The sequence below is a fragment of the Manihot esculenta genome, chromosome 18 (genome assembly GCF_001659605.2).
Source record: "Manihot esculenta cultivar AM560-2 chromosome 18, M.esculenta_v8, whole genome shotgun sequence".
NCBI lineage: Eukaryota > Viridiplantae > Streptophyta > Magnoliopsida > Malpighiales > Euphorbiaceae > Manihot > Manihot esculenta.
This window is the reverse complement of record NC_035178.2, coordinates 28,084,829-28,105,390: the sequence shown is the minus strand read 5'-3', so window position 1 is coordinate 28,105,390 and position 20,562 is coordinate 28,084,829.

Below are 20,562 nucleotides of genomic sequence, written 5' to 3'. Positions count from 1 at the left end.
CGTCGAACACAGTGGTGTCAGGTAATCTCATCATTGGGTGTTCAGATGTGTATGCTTTGATGGACCCCGGTGCTTCTCATTCCTTTATTGCTTCGAGAGCCATAGAGAGATTGGGTTTGATCAGTTCTGAGTTAGAGTATCCTCTCTGGGTCAGTGGACCTAGATGTGACCCATCAGTGGCAGTGTCAGTCTGTCGTTTCAGTCCAGTGTTTATTGAGGGTAGATGCCTTCCAGCTGACCTTGTGGTTCTAGATTTGACAGATTTTGATGTCATTCTAGGGATGGATTGGCTATCTGCATATAGTGCTACGTTGGACTGTAGAGAGAAGCTCGTGAGTCTCAGAGACCAGGATGGGTCAGAGTGTGTCTTCAGAGGAGACAGGAGAGGTACACCCAGAGGTATGATTTCAGCCCTTCAGGCTCGTCGTTTGCTTAGGAGGGGTTGTCAGGGGTTTCTAGCTCATGTGAGAGAGCTAGACAGTCAGGTGAGGGAACCAGCCACAGTACTAGTAGTCCGAGAGTTTCTCGATGTGTTTCCAGACGACTTGCCAGGACTACCACCTGATAGGGAGATAGGGTTTGAAATTGAATTACTGCCAGGTACTAGACCTATCTCTATTCCTCCCTACAGGATGGCGCCAGCTGAGTTAGCAGAGTTGAAAGAACAGTTGCAGGACTTGGTAGATAAGGGTTTCATCCGCCCTAGTACCTCACCTTGGGGTGCTCCAGTGCTCTTTGTCAGAAAGAAGGATGGATCCCTCAGACTTTGTATCGACTACAGACAGTTGAACAAGGTCACTATCAAGAATAGATATCCCTTACCTCGGATTGATGATCTATTTGACCAGCTAGCTGGAGCAGGTTGTTTCTCGAAAATAGATCTGAGATCTGGGTATCATCAGTTGAGAGTCAGAGAGGCAGATGTGCCTAAGACAGCTTTCCGAACCAGATATGGGCATTATGAGTTCTTAGTGATGCCGTTCGGGTTGACTAACGCCCCTGCAGCATTTATGGATCTCATGAACAGGGTATTCAGTGAGTTTCTGGATCACTTTGTCATTGTGTTTATCGATGATATCTTAGTGTATTCCAGAGATGCAGAGGAGCATGCCCAGCATCTGAGGATTGTTTTACAGACACTGCGAGAGCATGGTTTATATGCCAAGTTCTCGAAGTGTGAGTTTTGGTTACGGAGCATTTCCTTCTTGGGACATGTAGTATCAGCAGAGGGTATTGAGGTAGACCCCAAGAAGATAGAGGTTGTAGCTAACTGGCCCAGACCCACGACAGTGACTGAGATTAAAAGCTTTCTGGGACTGGCAGGTTACTACAGGAGGTTCGTTCAGAACTTCTCAAAGATAGCAGCTCCTATGACCAAATTGACTCAGAAGAACCAGAAGTTTGTCTGGTCAGACCAGTGTGAAGAGAGCTTTGAGGAGCTCAAGAGGAGATTGACAACAGCACCAGTGCTAGCTCTGCCTGTTAGTCATGAGGATTTCACAGTGTTCTGTGATGCATCTCGAGTGGGATTAGGTTGTGTATTGATGCAGAGTGATAGAGTAATAGCTTATGCTTCTAGACAGTTGAAGAAGCACGAGTTGAATTACCCTACCCATGACCTAGAGATGGCAGCAGTTATCTTTGCACTTAAGATGTGGAGGCATTACCTCTACGGGGTTAAATGCGAAATCTTCACTGATCATAAGAGTTTACAGTACATCTTGAGTCAGAGAGAGCTCAATTTAAGGCAGAGGAGATGGGTAGAATTGCTCAGTGATTATGATTGTCAGATTCAGTATCATCCGGGTAAGGCGAATGTGGTCGCAGACGCCCTAAGCCGGAAGTCACTAGGCAGTTTAGCCCATATAGCAGCAGAGCGGAGACCAGTTGTGATGGAGCTGTATAAGCCCTTTGATGAGGGATTACAGCTAGAGTTGCCTGGTACAGGTGCGTTGATAGCACAGATGAGAGTGACACCTGTGTTTCTAGAGCAGATAGCTCAGAGACAGCATGAGGACCCTGAGTTGATGAAAATTGCCAGGACTGTTCAGTCAGGCAATAATGCAGAGTTCAGATTTGACAGCAAAGGGATCCTTCGCTATGGGAGTCGACTTTGTGTACCAGATAGGGGCAGTGTGAAGGAAGACATTATGAGGGAAGCTCATAATGCGAGGTATAGTGTTCACCCAGGAGCCACCAAGATGTATCAGGATCTGAAAAGGGTCTATTGGTGGCCAGCCATGAAGAAAGAAGTGGCGCAGTTCGTGACAGCCTGTGAGGTTTGTCAGAGGGTGAAATTAGAGCATCAGAAACCAGCCGGAATGCTTAACCCATTACCGATTCCCAAGTGGAAATGGGAGAACATAGCCATGGATTTTGTAGTAGGTTTACCAGTAGCGTCCAACAGGATAGACTCGATATGGGTGATTGTGGACAGACTCACAAAATCTGCTCATTTTCTTCCAGTACGGAGTAACTATTCTGTGGATAAGCTGGCACAGGTCTATCTGGATGAGATAGTGAGGTTACATGGAGTGCCAGTGTCCATAGTTTCAGATAGAGGACCTCAGTTTACTTCCCGCTTTTGGCGGAGTCTGCAAAGTGCAATGGGCACGAGATTAGAGTTTAGTACTGCTTTCCACCCACAGACTGATGGACAGTCAGAAAGGACCATCCAGACCATAGAGGATATGCTTCGCCTTTGTGTGTTAGACTTTGGCGGTTCTTGGAGGCAGCATCTACCTTTGGTGGAGTTTGCCTACAATAACAGTCATCATGCTAGCATTGGGATGGCTCCTTATGAAGCCTTATATGGGAGGAAGTGCAGATCCCCTGTTTGCTGGGAAGAAGTAGGAGAGAAGGCTCTTGCAGGGCCAGAGTTAGTAGACATTACCAGTAGAATGGTGCCCATGATCAGAGAGAGAATCAGAACAGCTCAGAGTAGACAGAAAAGTTATGCAGACGTTCGCAGAAAACAGTTAGAGTTTCAAGAGGGTAATTGGGTATTGCTGAAAGTGTCTCCAATGAAAGGAGTGGTTCGTTTTGGGAAGAAAGGTAAATTGGCTCCACGGTACATTGGACCCTTTGAGGTGTTGCAGAGGATCGGAAATGTGTCGTATAAGCTGGATTTACCTGCTTCTATGGAGAGAATTCACCCGGTATTTCATGTTTCTATGCTACGACAGTTTGTGTCAGATCGGAATCAGGTTCTGAGTAAGCCTGAGGTGGAGATTCATACAGATCTCACCTATATAGAGCAGCCAGTGCGGATTCTGGACACGCAGATCAGACAGCTAAGGAACAAGGAGATTCCGATGGTGAAAGTTTTATGGAACCACCATAATCTAGAAGAGTGCACATGGGAGACGCGGGAGTCTATGCTCCAGCAATATCCATCTTTGTTTTGAGGTTAGTTTCCTCCTTGTGTTTTTATTTTGTATGTTTTCGGAACATCCGAGGACGAATGTTCTTAAGGAGGGGAGAATGTAATACCCGGCTAGAGTCCGGCACCGAAATTCCTGTTGTCTGATGGAATCCGGGGTGTCGGAATTCTAAAAAGGGTAGGATTTATGTTTTACTAGGTGTTATGATGTGTTTAAATGTTTTAAGGATAAGGGAAGTGAGTTTGGAGTTGAAATGACCTAAGGCAGATGAGCCAAGTTCGGCCGCCGAAAGTAAGTTCGGCCGCCGAAAGTGTTTGGCTTCCGAAGGGAAGTTCGGCCCCCGAAGGTTGCATGCGCGTGCATGTGAATGGGCAGCCGAAGCTGAGTGGCTAGTGAGCTGAGTCATATGTTTTGACAGATGTTGGCTTCAGATTCTTGCCATGAATTAGCCACGTCTTCTATGACTCATCTGCAAGTATTTTGAGCAGCTCATGCAGGAGTTTGCTCATTCACCAAGTTTTGAAGGGTTTGAAGCAAAAAGTGAGTTTGAGAGAGTTTGAGAGTGTGAGAAGAGGTGATCCGTTTTTTTCCTTGTTCAGAGTGTTTAGCTTCTTGCTACAGGAGGTAAGTGATGCACTTGAACATGTGAATATGTTTTCTGAAGGTTTTAGGGGGATTTGTGGAAGGAGATGCATGCTTAGGTTATGCATGATAGTTTTGATGAGTTATGCATGGATACATGTGTATGTGTTATGTTTGATTTGTTGTTTGGGGTTATTAGCTAGTCTTGGACCCCTGTGAGCATATACATGAGTATATGTAAGGTGAGGAGGTGACGTTTGCATGGGTTTGAGAAGGTGAAGGAAAGAAGGAGATGGTTTGCCGTTGAAACTGAGTTCTGGATGAACTCAGGTTCGGCAGCCGAAGGTTCATTCGGCCGCCGAACCTCCTGCATGGTGACTTGGTTGCCACAGCTTGCCCCCGAGTGTTTTTGCATGTTCGGCTCTGTTTGGAGGATTCGGCCGCCGAAGGTGCCGCCGAAGGTGCTTGAGGTTCGTCTCTGGAGAGGACATTCGGCCGCCGAACCTGCCGCCGAAAGTGTTCTGTCCAGATTTTCTTTTGCATGCTTTGCATGATTAGTTAAGTGAGTTTCAGGGGATTCTTGGGGAGTTTAATAGAGGTATTGATAAGTTAGTTTGGTCCCTCATTTGAGTCCATCTGTATAGGTACAAACCAGAGGAACCAGAGAGAGCAGCAGTGAGTACTGCTCCAGAGTTTCAGAGCCTGCAGAGTCAGTCAGTCCAGATAGCCAGAGGTGAGTGGAACTAAACTTATGACTTTTAATTGAATCACAAACTGCTTTTAGCATATCTCATGCATCATGTTTATGCCATAGGTTGTGTACATTAGTATTCACGAATATGTTGCATTGCATTGTTATTTGATGATGTGAGTAAATGCTGAATGATCCAATAGTCACAGACAGGAAGACCAGGAGCCTTTGACTACGCCCTGGCACGTATAGCAAAGACCAGGAGCCTTTGACTACGCCCTGGCAGGTATATAGCAAAGTCCAGGAGCCTTTGACTACGCCCTGGCAATGGTAAGTTTACAGGTGTTATATACACGTATACATATATGACAGGAAGACCAGGTGCTCGATTCTACGCCCTGGCACAGAGTTACTGGGACTATGTGGTGACAGGTTTACTCTTGATGTGGCTTGTCTGTGTTATGACGCATTTCATGAGATCATATTTTACTGAGATGTTTTATTGTTCTACTCACTGGGCTATAGAGCTCATCCCACTCCCTTAACCCCAGTTTTGCAGGTTCAGTGTACAGTGTACAGGGACAGTCCAGCAGAGTACAGGAAAAGTAAAGAGATCTGTAATAGCTTAGAATGGACATGTAATCTAAAGAGATGTAATAGTTGTTGCTTGACCTAGTGACCTAGTGATGTATGTTTTGTACATGATCTGTATATGTATATATGTTTTTTTCTGTATGTGTGAAAACCAGGCTTAACAGGTATGAGATAGCCCATCTAGAGCAAGCTCTAGTCAGGGATACAGAGTACAGAGTACATGAGTACAGAGTACAGAGATAGTGCATGCACAGGTTAAGCCTTGGTTCAGAAAAGAGTTTTATTTTCACTGAAAATGTATGATCATGTATGAGGTTTACAGGTACACAGAGAGTATAGCAGGCTTGCTACGGGTTCTGGCGGCCTTAAGCCGACCTGAATCCTAGCGCCGGTGACGGTCTTTTTTTGGGGTCGTTACAATATCCACTTTGGCATGGAAGCTCTCCCTATCTCCTGACTGAATCAAGGAGGAATACCTGGAATGGAGTTTCATGATATACCTCCTTGACTTTTTCTGGTCTGAGTCAAGATTTTTCCCTGCAAATGGCAACAGCTCCAAGAATCTGTCTGTGAACTCATCCACACTCATATCATCAGTCTGCCTCAACTGTTCAAACTCTATCATCTTTAATTCCCTTGAGCTATCAGGGAAAGCCCATCCTGCAAACTCGTTTGCAAACTCTTCCCAAGACATGCTGTCCACCCTCGGGTTCACATAATTCTTAAACCACTCTCGTGCCTTCTTGCACTTAAGCGTGAACCCAGCCATCTGAATGGCTCTACTGTCATCCGCCCCAATCTCATCTGTAATCACCTTGACCCTTTCAAGATACACAAACGGGTCATCCCCTTTTTCATACTGAGGAGCACCCAACTTCATGTAGTCGGTCATCTTGACCTTGCTCCCACCAGATGAGCTAGGCTTAGGTACTGAGGTTTCTGGAACTGTGGGTTCTGTTGGTGGAGGGGGAGGTGCAGCATCCCCTGGGGTAGGGTTTGCTGTACCTGGATAGTAAGATGGAGGTGGGTACATGGGGTACTGTGGGTATGGTGGGTAGTAAGATGGGTATGGCATGTGAGAAGGGTAAGGATTAAAGCTGGGGTAATCCGATGTACCTCCCATCGAATACCCGGGGTTTTGTGAAAAGGATGGGTAGTGAGGTGGCTGAACAAATCCCGAGGCCTGGGTGCCTCCTTGGGACTCTCCCATTCCCTCTTCCGACATGCTCACTCCTAAACTGCCATCCCTCCTCTGGTTCACATCCATCTCATCCCCCATATCCTCTAACATTCCTCTTTGAACTGTTCCCCTCACTGATCTGGTCCTACCCAGATCCAAAGACCTTCTAGGGTCTCTTACTGCTCTTTCTCTGCTGGACCTACTTGACATTGCCCTAGGCAATGCAGGAGGACGGGCATCAGTGCCCTCGTCCTGGGGTGGTACTCCAGTCAATCGTGCAGATCGACGAGTTCCTCTCATCCTGTTTTCTGAAAAACAGCACACACCACATAAACATTAGCACCATATGGTTCATGTGAGCACACATGAACCTGCATCACATACATCACATGTCATTAATGCACATGCATATAATCATAGCATTTCACATCATCATACAAGACAGGACGCCACATCCTAGCCTAGTGGACATGATCTTTCCTATTGTGCTTGACCTTCTATAACATATATGAGCCCGACACTCTAGGTCCAACCATATGAACCTAGGGCTCTGATACCATTTCTGTAACGACCCGAAAATTGGACCGCTACGGGCGCTACCAGATCGGTTTAAGGCCGCCGGGACCCGTAGCAAGCCTGACATACAACCTGTAAACCTGTGTAATCCCATACATGATCATACATATACATAAACATGTAAACTTTTTCTTTCATAAATCAAGCTTAACCTGTGCATGCACATTAACATAACCATAAACCTCACACTGGAGCCCTCATCAAATGCTCCAATGGGGTATCAATAACATACATTAAGCTTGATTACTCATCTCATCAAATAATAACAGTGATCATGTATTAAAAGGGATACCATACACATAGGGTCAAACACAATCTCTAATCCTCAATATCATTTTTACATAACATAACTATTCATATCTTTACATCATTTTACAATTTATCATGTCCACATTCTATCTATTACATAAGCATGACTTTACTCTTCTTGACTTCTCTGTCTAGCCCGTACCTGCAACCCTGGGGATTAGGGAAAGGGGTGAGCTACTAGAGCCCAGTGAGCAGAATAATAAAAACATTTAAATCATATGCCATTACATCATTTTACAATTTATCATGTCCACATTCTATCTATTACATAAGCATGACTTTACTCTTCTTGACTTCTCTGTCTAGCCCGTACCTGCAACCCTGGGGATTAGGGAAAGGGGTGAGCTACTAGAGCCCAGTGAGCAGAATAATAAAAACATTTAAATCATATGCCATAATGGAATGCAATACATCACAGACAAATCACATCACAGATGGTATTGTCACCAATAGTCCTCTACATTCCAAAGTGCCGGGACGTAGAATGGGTCAACCGGTCTTTCTCTTAAACATATCATAACATAACATTTCCAAGGTGCCGGGACGTAGAATGGGTCAACTGGTCTTTCTCTTACATAGTGCCGGGACGTAGAATGGGTCAACCGGACTTCCATACCATATCATGCCGTACCATCATCATGTCATATCATATGAGGACTAAAGGATCATCCAATAACCAATCCACATCAACATCATAGAATGCAATTCAACATATTCGTGAATTCTAATGCAAACAACCTAAATCATCACATGGCATTCATGATGCATGAACATGCTCAAAACTTTATAATTTATTCGCTTTAAGACGTAAAGGTTTATTCTACTCACCTCAGCTAGCTCTGACAATGACTGAAGCAGCTGACTCACTGCTGGAGTCCTCGGTTCCTCGGGTCCGAACCTACACAGGTGGACTCAAATGAGGGACCAAACAACTAGAACATGACTCTAAAAACATCCCCCCAAAACCCCCTAAAACACCTCAAAACAATCATGCAAAACATGCAAATGAAGGCTGAACAGGGCACTTTCGGCGGCAGGTTCGACGGCCGAAAGTCCTTCCAGAGCCAAAAGTCAGGCAGGTTCGGCGGCACCTTCGGCTGCCGAAAGACCCAGACAGAGACGAAACTCATGCATGTTCGGCAGCACTTTCGGCTGCCGAAACTGCCCTCCAGAGACGAAAGTCCTCTTTCGGGGGCAGGCTTCGGCAGCCGAAAGCTGCCTTCACAAGCGGGTTCGGCGGCCGAAAATTCCTTTGGCGGCCGAACCTGAGTTTCTCCAAAGTGGTAGAAACTCAGCTCCACATGCACAAACGCCTCCCAAACCTCTCAAACATGCATGAACCTATTCTACAGCACTCCCAATCATACACAATCAAGCATACAAGTTCATAGGGGTCTCAAACTAGCCTAAGCCCCAACTACAACACATCAAACATGCCCACATTGCTCATAAACACACATTAAACCCATAAACTCAAAACAACCTAAACATGCATTTCTACTCCATGAATCAACTTAAAACTTGTTTAAAACATATAGTGAGCTAAAGATCGGCCCTTACCTCTTAAAGATCGAGAGGAAAATGACCCTAGCTCGGAGATGGGAGAGATTGAGTTTCTTGAACCTCAAAGCTCCAAAACTTGCTTTATACTTGAAAATCTTCAAAACAAAGTGAAAACTAGTGAAAATCGTGAAAGTTTTGAAGGAAGAAACTCAAGATCGATGAGGGACGGCGGAGAGCTCACCTTGGCCGAAAATGGGGAGAAAAGCTCGCCTGTTTTCGGCTAAGGGACCCCTTTATAGGTGGCTGGCCAGGCTACATTCGGGAGCCGAACGTGCCTCCGCATGCATGCCATGTTCGACGGCCGAACCTGGACTTCCCTCACTTATGCTTTCGGGGGCCTAAAGCACTCCCGAAGTGCATGCATGTTCGGCGGCCGAACTTGAGGTTCAGCGGCCGAACCTGGGTCTTCTTCCAAGATTATTTTCATGCAAAAACTCATTTTCCTTCTAGCTTAAAAACATAAAATACTTTAAAACATTTTATGAAAACATGATTTTACCCTTTTAGAGGTCTCCGACACCCGAGATTCCATCGGACGGTAGGAATTCCGATACCAGAGTCTAGCCGGGTATTACAGTCCAGGGCTGCCCATGTCCACGCGTCTTGGCATTGTATGTTATGATTAAGAGGAAGTCCTGCGGAGCTCCGTCGAGGGCCGTGCACATTGGAAATGTAGAGGGTTATTGGTGACAAGTTCATTCGTGATGGGAATTGTATGTGTTGTGATGCATTCCATGAAAGCATGATTTTTATATATGTTTTATTATTCTGCTCACTGGGCTTTTTAGCTCACCCCCTTTCCCTTAACCCCCAGGTTTGCAGGCCAGAGACAGTCCGGGAGGTCAGCTAGAGTAGGGAGGTTTTATGTATGTAATAGTTAGTAGTGGACATGAGAAAGAATGTGATGTAATGAATGGTATTGTAAGATATGAAATGATGTATATTGAGGTTTAGTGTTGTGCTTGGCCCTAATGTTTTTAGTTAATCCCCTTTATACATGTTCTAGGAAATGTTTTTATGATGATTATATAAACCAAGCTTAATGTATGATATGTTACCCCATTGGAGCATTTGATGAGGGCTCCAGTGTAAGGTTTATGTTTATGAGTATGTGTATGCACAGGTTAAGCTTGGTAAATGAAAGAAAAAAAAAGTTTATAGTTTTATGTATATGTATGATCATGTATGGGATTTAACAGGTACACAGGATGCATGTTAGGCTTGCTACGAGTCCCAGCGACCTTAAGTCGATCTGGATCCTAGCACCGGTAGCGGTCTGATTTTCGGGTCGTTACATTAAATATATTTGGAATGATAGATTTCAGGCAAGTTTTGACAGATTAAAGACTATGCTCACTGAAGCACCTATACTTACACGACCTATTTCAAAGGAATTTATGATATACAATGATGCTTCTCACAATGGACTTGGATGTGTTTTGATGCAAGAAGTTAAAGTGATTGTCTATGCTTTAGACAACTAAAGCTACATGAGCAGAACTATCCTACCCATGATCTAGAGTTGGCTGCCATAGTTTTGGCACTAAAGATATAGAGACATTACTTGTATGGTGAGAAATCTTACATCTATACAGATCATAAAAGTCTGAAATACTTACCTACACAAAAGGAGCTAAACTTGAGATAGAGAAAATGGCTGGAGTTACTGAAAGTTTATCACCTAGGCAAAGCGAATCTGGTAACAGATGCACTCAGCAGTATATCCTTATTTGCATTAAAAATAATGAATGCGCAGTTGACTATAGCAGATGATGGAACTATCATAGCAGAATTAAAAGTTAGACCCAGCTTACTACAACAAATTAAAGAAGTGCAAAAAGAAGATACAGAGATAGATTTATGGACTAGACAAGTATAAGAGGGGAAGAAGCAGAAGTATGTGATAAGTGATGATGGCTACTTGTACTATGGTAACAGAATATGTGCACCTAACACTGGAAAGTTGAAACAGAGTATTCTTATAGAGGCACACAACAGTCTATATGCTATGCATCCAAGTAGCACTAAGAAGTATTAATAAATGAAGATGCACTATTAGTGGCTGGATATGAAAAGAGATATAGTTGAATTTGTAACAAAATGTTTAACATGTCAACAGATAAAAGTAGAACATCAGGTTCCATCAGGGCTATTGCAGCCTATTGCTATACTAGAATGGAATTGGAATAGAATTATCATGGATTTTGTAATAGGATTGCCACTCACACTAAGGAAAAAAGATGTCGTTTGGGTAATGATGGACAAGTTAACTAAATTAGCATATTTATTGCCAATCAGAATAGATTATACATTAGAAAAGTATGCAGAATTGTACATTAATGAAATTGTGAGACTGCATAGTGTCCATATTTCTATCATATCAGACAAAGATCCAAGATTCACATTCAGATTCAGATTCAGGGAAAAACTACATGAATCTCTAGGTACTAGATTGAATTTTAGTACAACTATTCATCCTTAGATAGATGGTCTGTCACAAAGAGTAATTCAAGTTTTGGAAGATATGCTCAGAAATTGTGCAATTGAATTTAAAGAAAGTTGAGAAATATATCTTCCACTAGTAGAATTTGCTTACAAAAATAATTATTAGGCTAGTATTAAGATGGCCCTTTATGAAGCAAGGTATGGCAGAAAATGTAAACCTCATTATGTTAGATAGAACTTAGTGAAACTAAATTTATAGGACCAGAATTGATAAGACAGACCGAGGAGAAAGTGAAAATTATCAAAGAAAGATTGAAAGTTGCAACAGATAAATAAAAATCCTATGCAGATTTAAAGAGAAAAGATATAGAATTTGCTGTTGAGGACAAAGCATTTTTAAGAGTTTCTCCATGGAAGAAAGTGCAAAGATTTGGTAAGAAAGGTAAGCTAAGTCCTAGGTTTATTGGTCCATATAAAATAATAGAACGTGTGGATCTAGTAGCCTACAGGCTAGCTTTACCTCTAGAGTTAAACAAAATATACAAAGTCTTCCATGTATCCATTTTAAGAAAATATAGATATGACCCTTTACATGTCATTTCAGCAGAAACCACTGATGTACAGCCTGACTTAACTTATTATAACGACCCGAAAATCGGACCGCTACCGGCGCTAGAATTCAGATCGACATAAGGCCGCCGGGACCCGTAGCAAGCCTGACATACATCCTGAAAACCTGTTTAATCCCATACATGATCAACAACATACATAAAAATTTGAACTTTTCTTTTCTTTTACCAAGCTCAACCTGTGCATGCACATAAGCATATACATAAACATAAACATAAACCTCACACTGGAGCTCTAACCAAATGCTCCAATGGGGTATCTCATCATACACAAGCTTGGTGGAACATAAACATCATAAAACATAGATCATGTTTACAAAAGGGATTACTATACAAACTCGGTCAAGCACAATTTCTAAACCTCAATCTCAAAATCAACATTTACATGACATAACTATTCATAACTTTACATCATTTTACAATTTATCATGTCCACATTCTATCTATTACATACACATGACTTCACCCATATTGACTTCTCTGTCTACCCGTACCTGCAACTCTGGGGGATTAGGGAAAGGGGTGAGCTACTAGAGCCCAGTGAGTAGAATAATAAAAACATTTAAATCATATGCCATAATGGAATGCAACACATCACAGACAAATCACATCACGGATGGTATTGTCACCAATAGTCCTCTACATTCCAAAGTGCCGGGACGTAGAATGGGTCAACCGGTCTTTCTCTTAAACATATCATAACATAACATTTCCAAGGTGCCGGGACGTAGAATGGGTCAACCGGTCTTTCTCTTACATAGTGCCGGGACATAGAATGGGTCAACCGGACTTCCATACCATATCATGCCGTATCATCATCATATCATATCATATGAGGACTAAAGGATCATCCAATAACCAATCCACATCAACATCATAGAATGCAATGCAACATATTCGTGAATTCTAATGCAAATAACCTAAGATATCACATGGCATTCATGATGCATGAATATGCTCAAAACTTTATAATTTATTCGCTTTAAAACGTAAAGGTTTATTCTACTCACCTCAGCTAGCTCTGACAATGACTGAAGCAGTTGACTCACTGCTGGGGTCCTCGGTTCCTCGGGTCCGAACCTACACAGGTGGACTCAAATGAGGGACCAAACATACTAGAACATGACTCTAAAAACATCCCCCAAAAACCCACTAAAACACCTCAAAACAATCATGCAAAACATGCAAAGGAAGGCTGAACAGGGCACTTTCGGCGGCAAGTTCGGCGGCCGAAAGTCCTTCCAGAGCCGAAAGTCAGGCAGGTTCGGCGGCACCTTCGGCGGCCGAAACTGCCCTCCAAAGACGAAAGTCCTCTTTCGGGGGCAGGCTTTGGCAGCCGAAGGCTGCCTCCACAAGCGGGTTCGGCGGCCGAAAGTTCCTTCGGCGGTTGAACCTGAGTTTCTCCAAAGTGGCAGAAACTCAGCTCCAACATGCACAAACGCCTCCCAAACCTTTCAAACATGCAAAAACCTATTCTACAGCACTCCCAATCATACACAATCAAGCATACAAGTTCATAGGTGTAATACCCGGCTAGAGTCCGGCACCGGAATTCCTGTCGTCCGGTGGAATCCAGGATGTCGGAATCTTTAGAGGGTAAGTTTTATGGTTTTCGAAAGGTTCTAAAGTATGTTTTCATGTTTAAAGCTAAATAAACTAAGTGTTTGAAAGAAATGAACTAAGGCAGAAAAGCCAGGTTCGGCCGCCGAAGTTGAGGTTCGGCCGCCGAACATGCATGGCTTTCGGTTTCACGATAGGCCGCCGAAGGTGGTTTGGCCAGCCACCTATAAAACGGCCCTCAGTCGGTTGAAGCGGTAAGAGCACCGTTTCTTTTGTCTTCTGAGGTGAGACCCTGTCCTTAGTAGAGTTTTCTTCATGTTTTCATTCACTCATGCACAGATTTGATTAGTTTTGATGGTATTTTGACGGTTTTAAGCTAAAAACTCAAAGTTGTGAAGTTTGGAGAGTTTGAAGAAGAGTTGCTCCACAACTCCACGTTAGGATCGGTCATCTACTTGCTTTTAAGAGGTAAGTGAAGATCCTGAGCTTGTTTTTATGTTTTCTGAAGGTTTTATGGGGTTTTGTGGAGAGAGTTGCATGAATAGGTTCAAAAGAGAGTTTTTGGTGATTTGTTGTGCAAAGTTTGTTTTTGTGTTTTATGTGTTGTGTTGTTGGGGTTTTTAGGGAGTTTTTGACCCCTTTGAGCATATACATGAGTGTATGCAAGTTGAGGAGTTGAGGTGGTTGAGTTGAGAGGGTTTTAGTGCATTTGACGAGAGGCAGGGCAAGTTTCTGCCCTGCTGATGAACTCAGGTTCGGCAGCCGAAGGTACATTCGGCCGCCGAACTCCTGAGGAGGTGAGAGGAGGTGACTTCGGCTGCGCAAGCTTGCCCCCGAGCTTTTGGACTTTTGGCTTTGGAGGGGAGTTCGGCCGCCGAAGGTGCCGCCGAAGGTTAGAGACCTTCGTCTCTGGAGTGCCTTTTGGCCTCCAAAACTAGCCCCCGAAAGGGTTCGGCTGCCGAAAGAAGAGATTCGGCCGCCGAAGGTGCTTGAGTTTCGTCTCTGGAGAGGACTTTCGGCCGCCGACCCTGCCGCCGAAAGTGTTCTTTCCAGCTTTCCTTTGCATGCTTTGCATGAGTTTTAGAGTGAGTTTAAGGGGAGTCTTGGGGAGTTTACTAGAATGGGTCATAAGCTAGTTTGGTCCCTCATTTGAGTTTATCTGTACCTATACAGACCAGAGGAACCTGAGAGAGCAGCAGTGAGTCCTGCTCAGAGTTTTCAGAGCCTGCACAGTCAGTCAGTCCAGTTAGCCAGAGGTGAGTGGAACTAAACTTATGACTCGTTTTAATTAAGACATTAACTGCTTTTAGCATCTTTCATGCATCATGTTTATGCAATAGGTTGAGTGCATTAGAACTCACAAAGATGTTGCATTGCATAGCTATATTGTTGGTGTGGGTAAATGCTGAATGATCCAATAGTTCCAGACAGGAAGTCCAGGAGCCTTTGACTACGCCCTGGCAGGTATAGAGAAGTCCAGGAGCCTTTGACTACGCCCTAGCAGGTATATAGTAAAGTCCAGGAGCCTTTGACTACGCCCTGGCAATGGTAAGTACAGAGGTGTTATATACACATATACATATATGACAGGAAGACCAGGTGCTCGATTCTACGCCCTGGCACAGAGTTACTGGGACTATGTGGTGACAGATTTACTCTTGATGTGGATTGTCTGTGATATGGTGCATTCCATGAGATCATATTTTACTGAGATGTTTTACTGTTCTACTCACTGGGCTATAGAGCTCATCCCACTCCCTTAACCCCAGTTTTGCAGGTTCAGTGTCCAGTGTACAGGGACAGTCCAGCAAAGTACAGAAAGAGTAAAGAGACTTGTAATAGCTTAGAGTGGACATCTAACTTTAAAGAGATGTAATAGTTGTGCTTGACTTAGTTGTGTTGTGTTGTAAATCTATTGTTAGGTACATGATCTGTATACGTATATGTTTTACAGAGTATGTGTAAAACCAGGCTTAACAGGTATGAATGAACCCATCTAGAGCAAGCTCTAGTCAGGGAGTACAGAGTACAGAGTACAGAGTACAGAGTACAGAGAGAGTGCATGCTCAGGTTAAGCCGTGGTTCAGTAAAGAGTTTTTAGTTTCACAGAAAATGTATGATCATGTATGAGATTTACAGGTACACAGAGAGTATAGCAGGCTTGCTACGGGTTCTGGCGGCCTTAAGTCGACCTGAATCCTAGCGCCGGTGACGGTCCATTTTGGGGTCGTTACAATAGGGGTCTCAAACTAGCCTAAACCCCAACTACAACACATCAAACGTACCCACATTGCTCATAAACACACATTAAACCCATAAACTCAAAACAACCTAAACATGCATTTCTACTCCATAAACTTGCATAAAACTTGTTTAAAACACATCATAAGCTAGAGATCGACTCTTACCTCTTGAAAATCGAGAGTAGAGGCGATCTAACTTGGAGTTGGTAGAGATTTAACTCCTTGGGTCTCCAAGCTCAAAAACTTGTTCTTTTGCTCAAATACCTTCAAATCGACATAAAACTTGTTAAAACATGAAAGATCGGAAGGAAAAGCATTGGAAACAACCTTAGGAGAGCAAGAACTCACCGTGGCCGAAAATGGGGAGAAAACCTAGCCCGTTTCTGCCATGGAGCTCTTATATAGGGGCTGCCAGACTACCTTTCGGCAGCCGAATGTGCCCCCACATCTCATGCATGTTTGGCGGCCGAACATGAGGTTTGGCGGCCGAACCTTTGAAATTTTCGGAAGCCTATCTTGCCCTCCAAAACCATCCAATGTTCGGCAACCGAACTTGAGGTTCGGCGGCCGAACCTGGAAATGTCTCCTTGGTCTTTTTCCTACAAAACTCAAAATCCTTTTTACTTAAAACCATTAAAATACATGAAAACATTTTGTGAAAACATGCTTTTACTCTTCTAGAGGTTTTCGACATCCAAATTCCACCGGACGGTAGGAATTCCGATACTGGAGTATAGCCGGGTATTACATTCTCCCCCCCTTAAGAACATTCGTCCCCGAATGTTCCTAAACCATCACATGCATAGCATACAACACCTAAAACACATAAAACACATAGATACTAACCTTAAAAGAGATGAGGATATTGCCGGAGCATAGACTCCCGTGTCTCCCAAGTATACTCCTCGATGTTGTGGTGATTCCAAAGGACTTTCACCATCGAGATTTCCTTGTTCCTTAGCTTTCTGATCTGGGTGTCTAGGATCCGTACTGGCTGCTCAACATAGGTGAGATCTTCTTGGATCTCCACATCAGGCTCACTAAGAACCTTGCCCGGATCTGACACAAATTTTCTCAACACAGAAACATGGAAAACCGGATGGATTCTCTCCATTGAAGCAGGCAAGTCCAGCTTGTACGATACATTCCCAATATTTTGGAAGACTTCAAAGGGTCCGATGTACCGTGGAGCCAGCTTACCTTTCTTCCCGAACCGAATCACCCCTTTCATAGGAGACACCTTTTGCAATACCAGATCCCCCTCCTGAAACTCTACTTGCCTTCTGCGGATATCTGCATAACTTTTCTGTCTGCTTGCAGCAGTCTTGATCCTTTCTCTGATGACGGGTACCACCCTGCTAGTTATCTCTACTAGCTCAGGCCCTGCCAAGGCCTTTTCTCCAACTCCTTCCCAGCAAATAGGTGACCTGCACTTCCTTCCATACAAAGCTTCGTATGGGGCCATCCCTATGCTGGCATGATGGCTGTTATTGTAGGCGAACTCCACCAAAGGTAGATGCTGCCTCTAAGAACCGCCAAAATCCAGCACACACATCCTGAGCATATCCTCTATTGTCTAGATGGTCCTCTCTGATTGTCCGTCCGTCTGTGGATGGAAAGTAGTGCTAAAATCCAACCTTGTACCCATAGCATCCTGCAGACTCCGTCAAAACCTGGAGGTGAACTGGGGCCCTCGATCAGATACTATAGAAACAGGGACCCCATGCAGTCTGACAACCTCATCAACATACACCTGCGCCAACTTGTCCACAGAATAGCCACTCCTGACAGGGATGAAGTGAGCAGATTTGGTGAGTCTGTCCACAATCACCCATATGGAGTCCAATCTGTTGGACGCCGCCGGTAACCCCACTACGAAGTCCATAGCTATATTCTCCCATTTCCACTCTGGAATAGGTAGCGGGTTAAGCATTCCAGCCGGCTTCTGATGTTCCAGCTTCACCCTCTGACACACTTCGTAGGCTGACCCAAACTGTGCCACTTTTCTCTTCATAGCTGGCCACCAATAAACTTTCTTCAGATCTTGATACATCTTGGTGGCTCCGGGGTGAACGCTGTATCTCGCATTATGAGCCTCTCTCATAATGTCTCCTTTTAGCCCTATGTCGTTTGGTACACACAATCGGCTCCCATAGCGGAGGATCCCCTTGTTGTCGAATCTGAACTCACTATCCTTGCCTGACTGAACAGTCCTGGCAATCTTCACTAACTCTGGGTCCTCATGCTATTTCTGAGCCACCTACTCCAGAAACACGGGTGCCACTCTCATCTGGGCAACTAAAGCACCTATACCAGACAACTCCAACTGAAGACCTTCATCAACGAGCTTGTAAAACTCCTTCACCACTGGTCTCCTCTCCGCCATGATGTGGGATAGACTGCCTAGTGATTTTCGGCTTAGGGCGTCTGCCACATCATTCGCCTTACCCGGATGGTACTGAATCTTGCAATCATAATCACTCAGCAGCTCTACCCATCTTTTCTGTCTCAAGTTCAAATCTCTATGACTCAGGATGTACTGCAGGCTCTTATGATCTGTGAAGAGCTCACATTTAACCCCATAGAGGTAGTGCCTCCACATCTTGAGTGCAATGATTATTGCTGCCATCTCTAGGTCATGTGTGGTGTAATTCAACTCATGCTTCTTCAGCTGTCTAGAAGCATAAGCAATCACCCTTTCATTCTGCATTAACACACAACCCAATCCCACTCGGGATGCATCACAGAAAATTGTGAAATCCTCATTGCTAGCTGGCAAAGCTAACACTGGTGCCGACGTTAACCTCTTCTTAAGCTCTTCAAAACTCTCTTCGTATTGGTCGGTCCACACAAGCTTCTGATTCTTCTTGGTCAACCTGGTCAGAGGAGCTGCAATCTTAGAGAAATCCTGGACAAATCTCCTGTAGTAACCTGCCAAACCTAAGAAACTCCTGATCTCTGTCACTGAAGTGGGTCTAGGCCAGTTAGCCACAGCTTCTATCTTCTTAGGGTCCACCTCTATTCCACTTTCTGACACTACATGCCCCAAGAATGAAATGCTCCTCAACCAGAACTCACACTTGGAGAACTTGGCATACAAGCCGTGTTCCCTCAAGGTCTGCAGAACCAACCTCAGATGATGGGCATGCTCCTCTGCATTCCTGGAATACACTAAGATATCATCTATGAAGTCAATAACAAAGTGATCCAGGTACTGGCTAAACACTCTGTTCATGAGATCCATGAATGCTGTAGGGGCGTTGGTTAACCCGAACGGCATAACAAGGAACTCAAAATGCCCATATCTGGTCCTGAAAGCTGTCTCTGGCACATCTTCCTCTCTTATCCTCAGCTGATGGTATCCAGATCTCAGATCTATTTTGGAGAAACAACCCGCTCCTGCTAGCTGGTCGAATAGATCGTCGATCCTTGGCAATGGGTACTTATTCTTGGTAGTGACCTTGTTCAACTGCCTGTAGTCGATACAAAGTCTAAGGGATCCATCCTTCTTTCTCACAAACAATACTGGAGCACCCCAAGGTGAGGTACTCGGTCGGATGAAACCCTTGTCTACCAGCTCTTGCAACTGCTCTTTCAATTCCTTCAACTCAGTTGGAGCCATCCTGTAGGGAGGGATAGAGATCGGTCTGGTTCCAGGCATCAATTCTATCTCAAACTCTATCTCCCTAGCAAGTGGTAAACCTGGCAGCTCGTCTGGGAAGACGTCTAGAAACTCTCTAACCACTGGCACCGAGGCGGGTTCTCTCACCTGACTGCTAAGCTCTCTTACATGAGCCAAATACCCCTGACATCCCTTCCTAAGCAACCTACGAGCCTAAAGAGCTGATATCAGACCTCTAGGTGTACCCCTCCTGTCTCCCCTGAAGACAACCTCTGACCCATCCTGACCTCTGAACCTGACTACCTTGTCCCTGCAGTCCAAGGTAGCACCATGGGTAGATAACCAGTCCATCCCTAGAATGACGTCAAAATCTGTCAAGTCCAGAATCACAAGGTCGGCGGAAAGGCATCTTCCCTCAACAAAGACTGGATTGTACTGGCAGACTGACTCTACTACTGATGGATCACACTTGGGTCCACTGACCCAGAGAGGACACCCTAACCCAGAGATCATCAGACCCAACCTCTCTACGGCTCTCAGAGCAATAAAAGAATGAGATGCACCAGGGTCCATCAAGGCATACACATCTGAACAACCAATGACTAAGTTACCTGCCACCACGGTGTTAGATGTATCTGCCTCCTGCTGAGTCATCGTGAAGATCCGTGCTGGAGCTGATGGACCTTCACCTCTGAAACCCGTTGAAGAAGAGGCTGACCCTCTCCCTTTGCCTCTGCCACTGGCCTGAGTCGTGGCTGGAGCTGCTGGCTGCGCTACACTACCTGAAGCTGTCTACTGGGACTGAGCCATAGGTACTGTCCTAGGACACTCTCGAGCCATGTGTCCCTCTTGCCCGCATCTGAAGCAGGCTGCTGTCCCAGCCCGGCAAACTCCCTTGTGTGGCTTACCACACTTTGCACATACTGCATTATCCGCACCAGAGCTTGAGCCACTCACTAGTCCCAGATTAGACTTGATCTTGTTCCAGAACTTGCTCTTCTTGGGCTTCCTAGTGGTGTTACCCCACTTTCTGCTGCCCGAAGCTGCTGCACTCAAGGATGAGGGATCTGGCCTTCCCCCACCCGGGATCTTGGAACTAGAAGACTGTGCCACTGACTGTCTAACTGTCCCCTGAATGATGGCACTGGCCTCCATTTTTCGGGCCATATCTACTATGGCATGGAA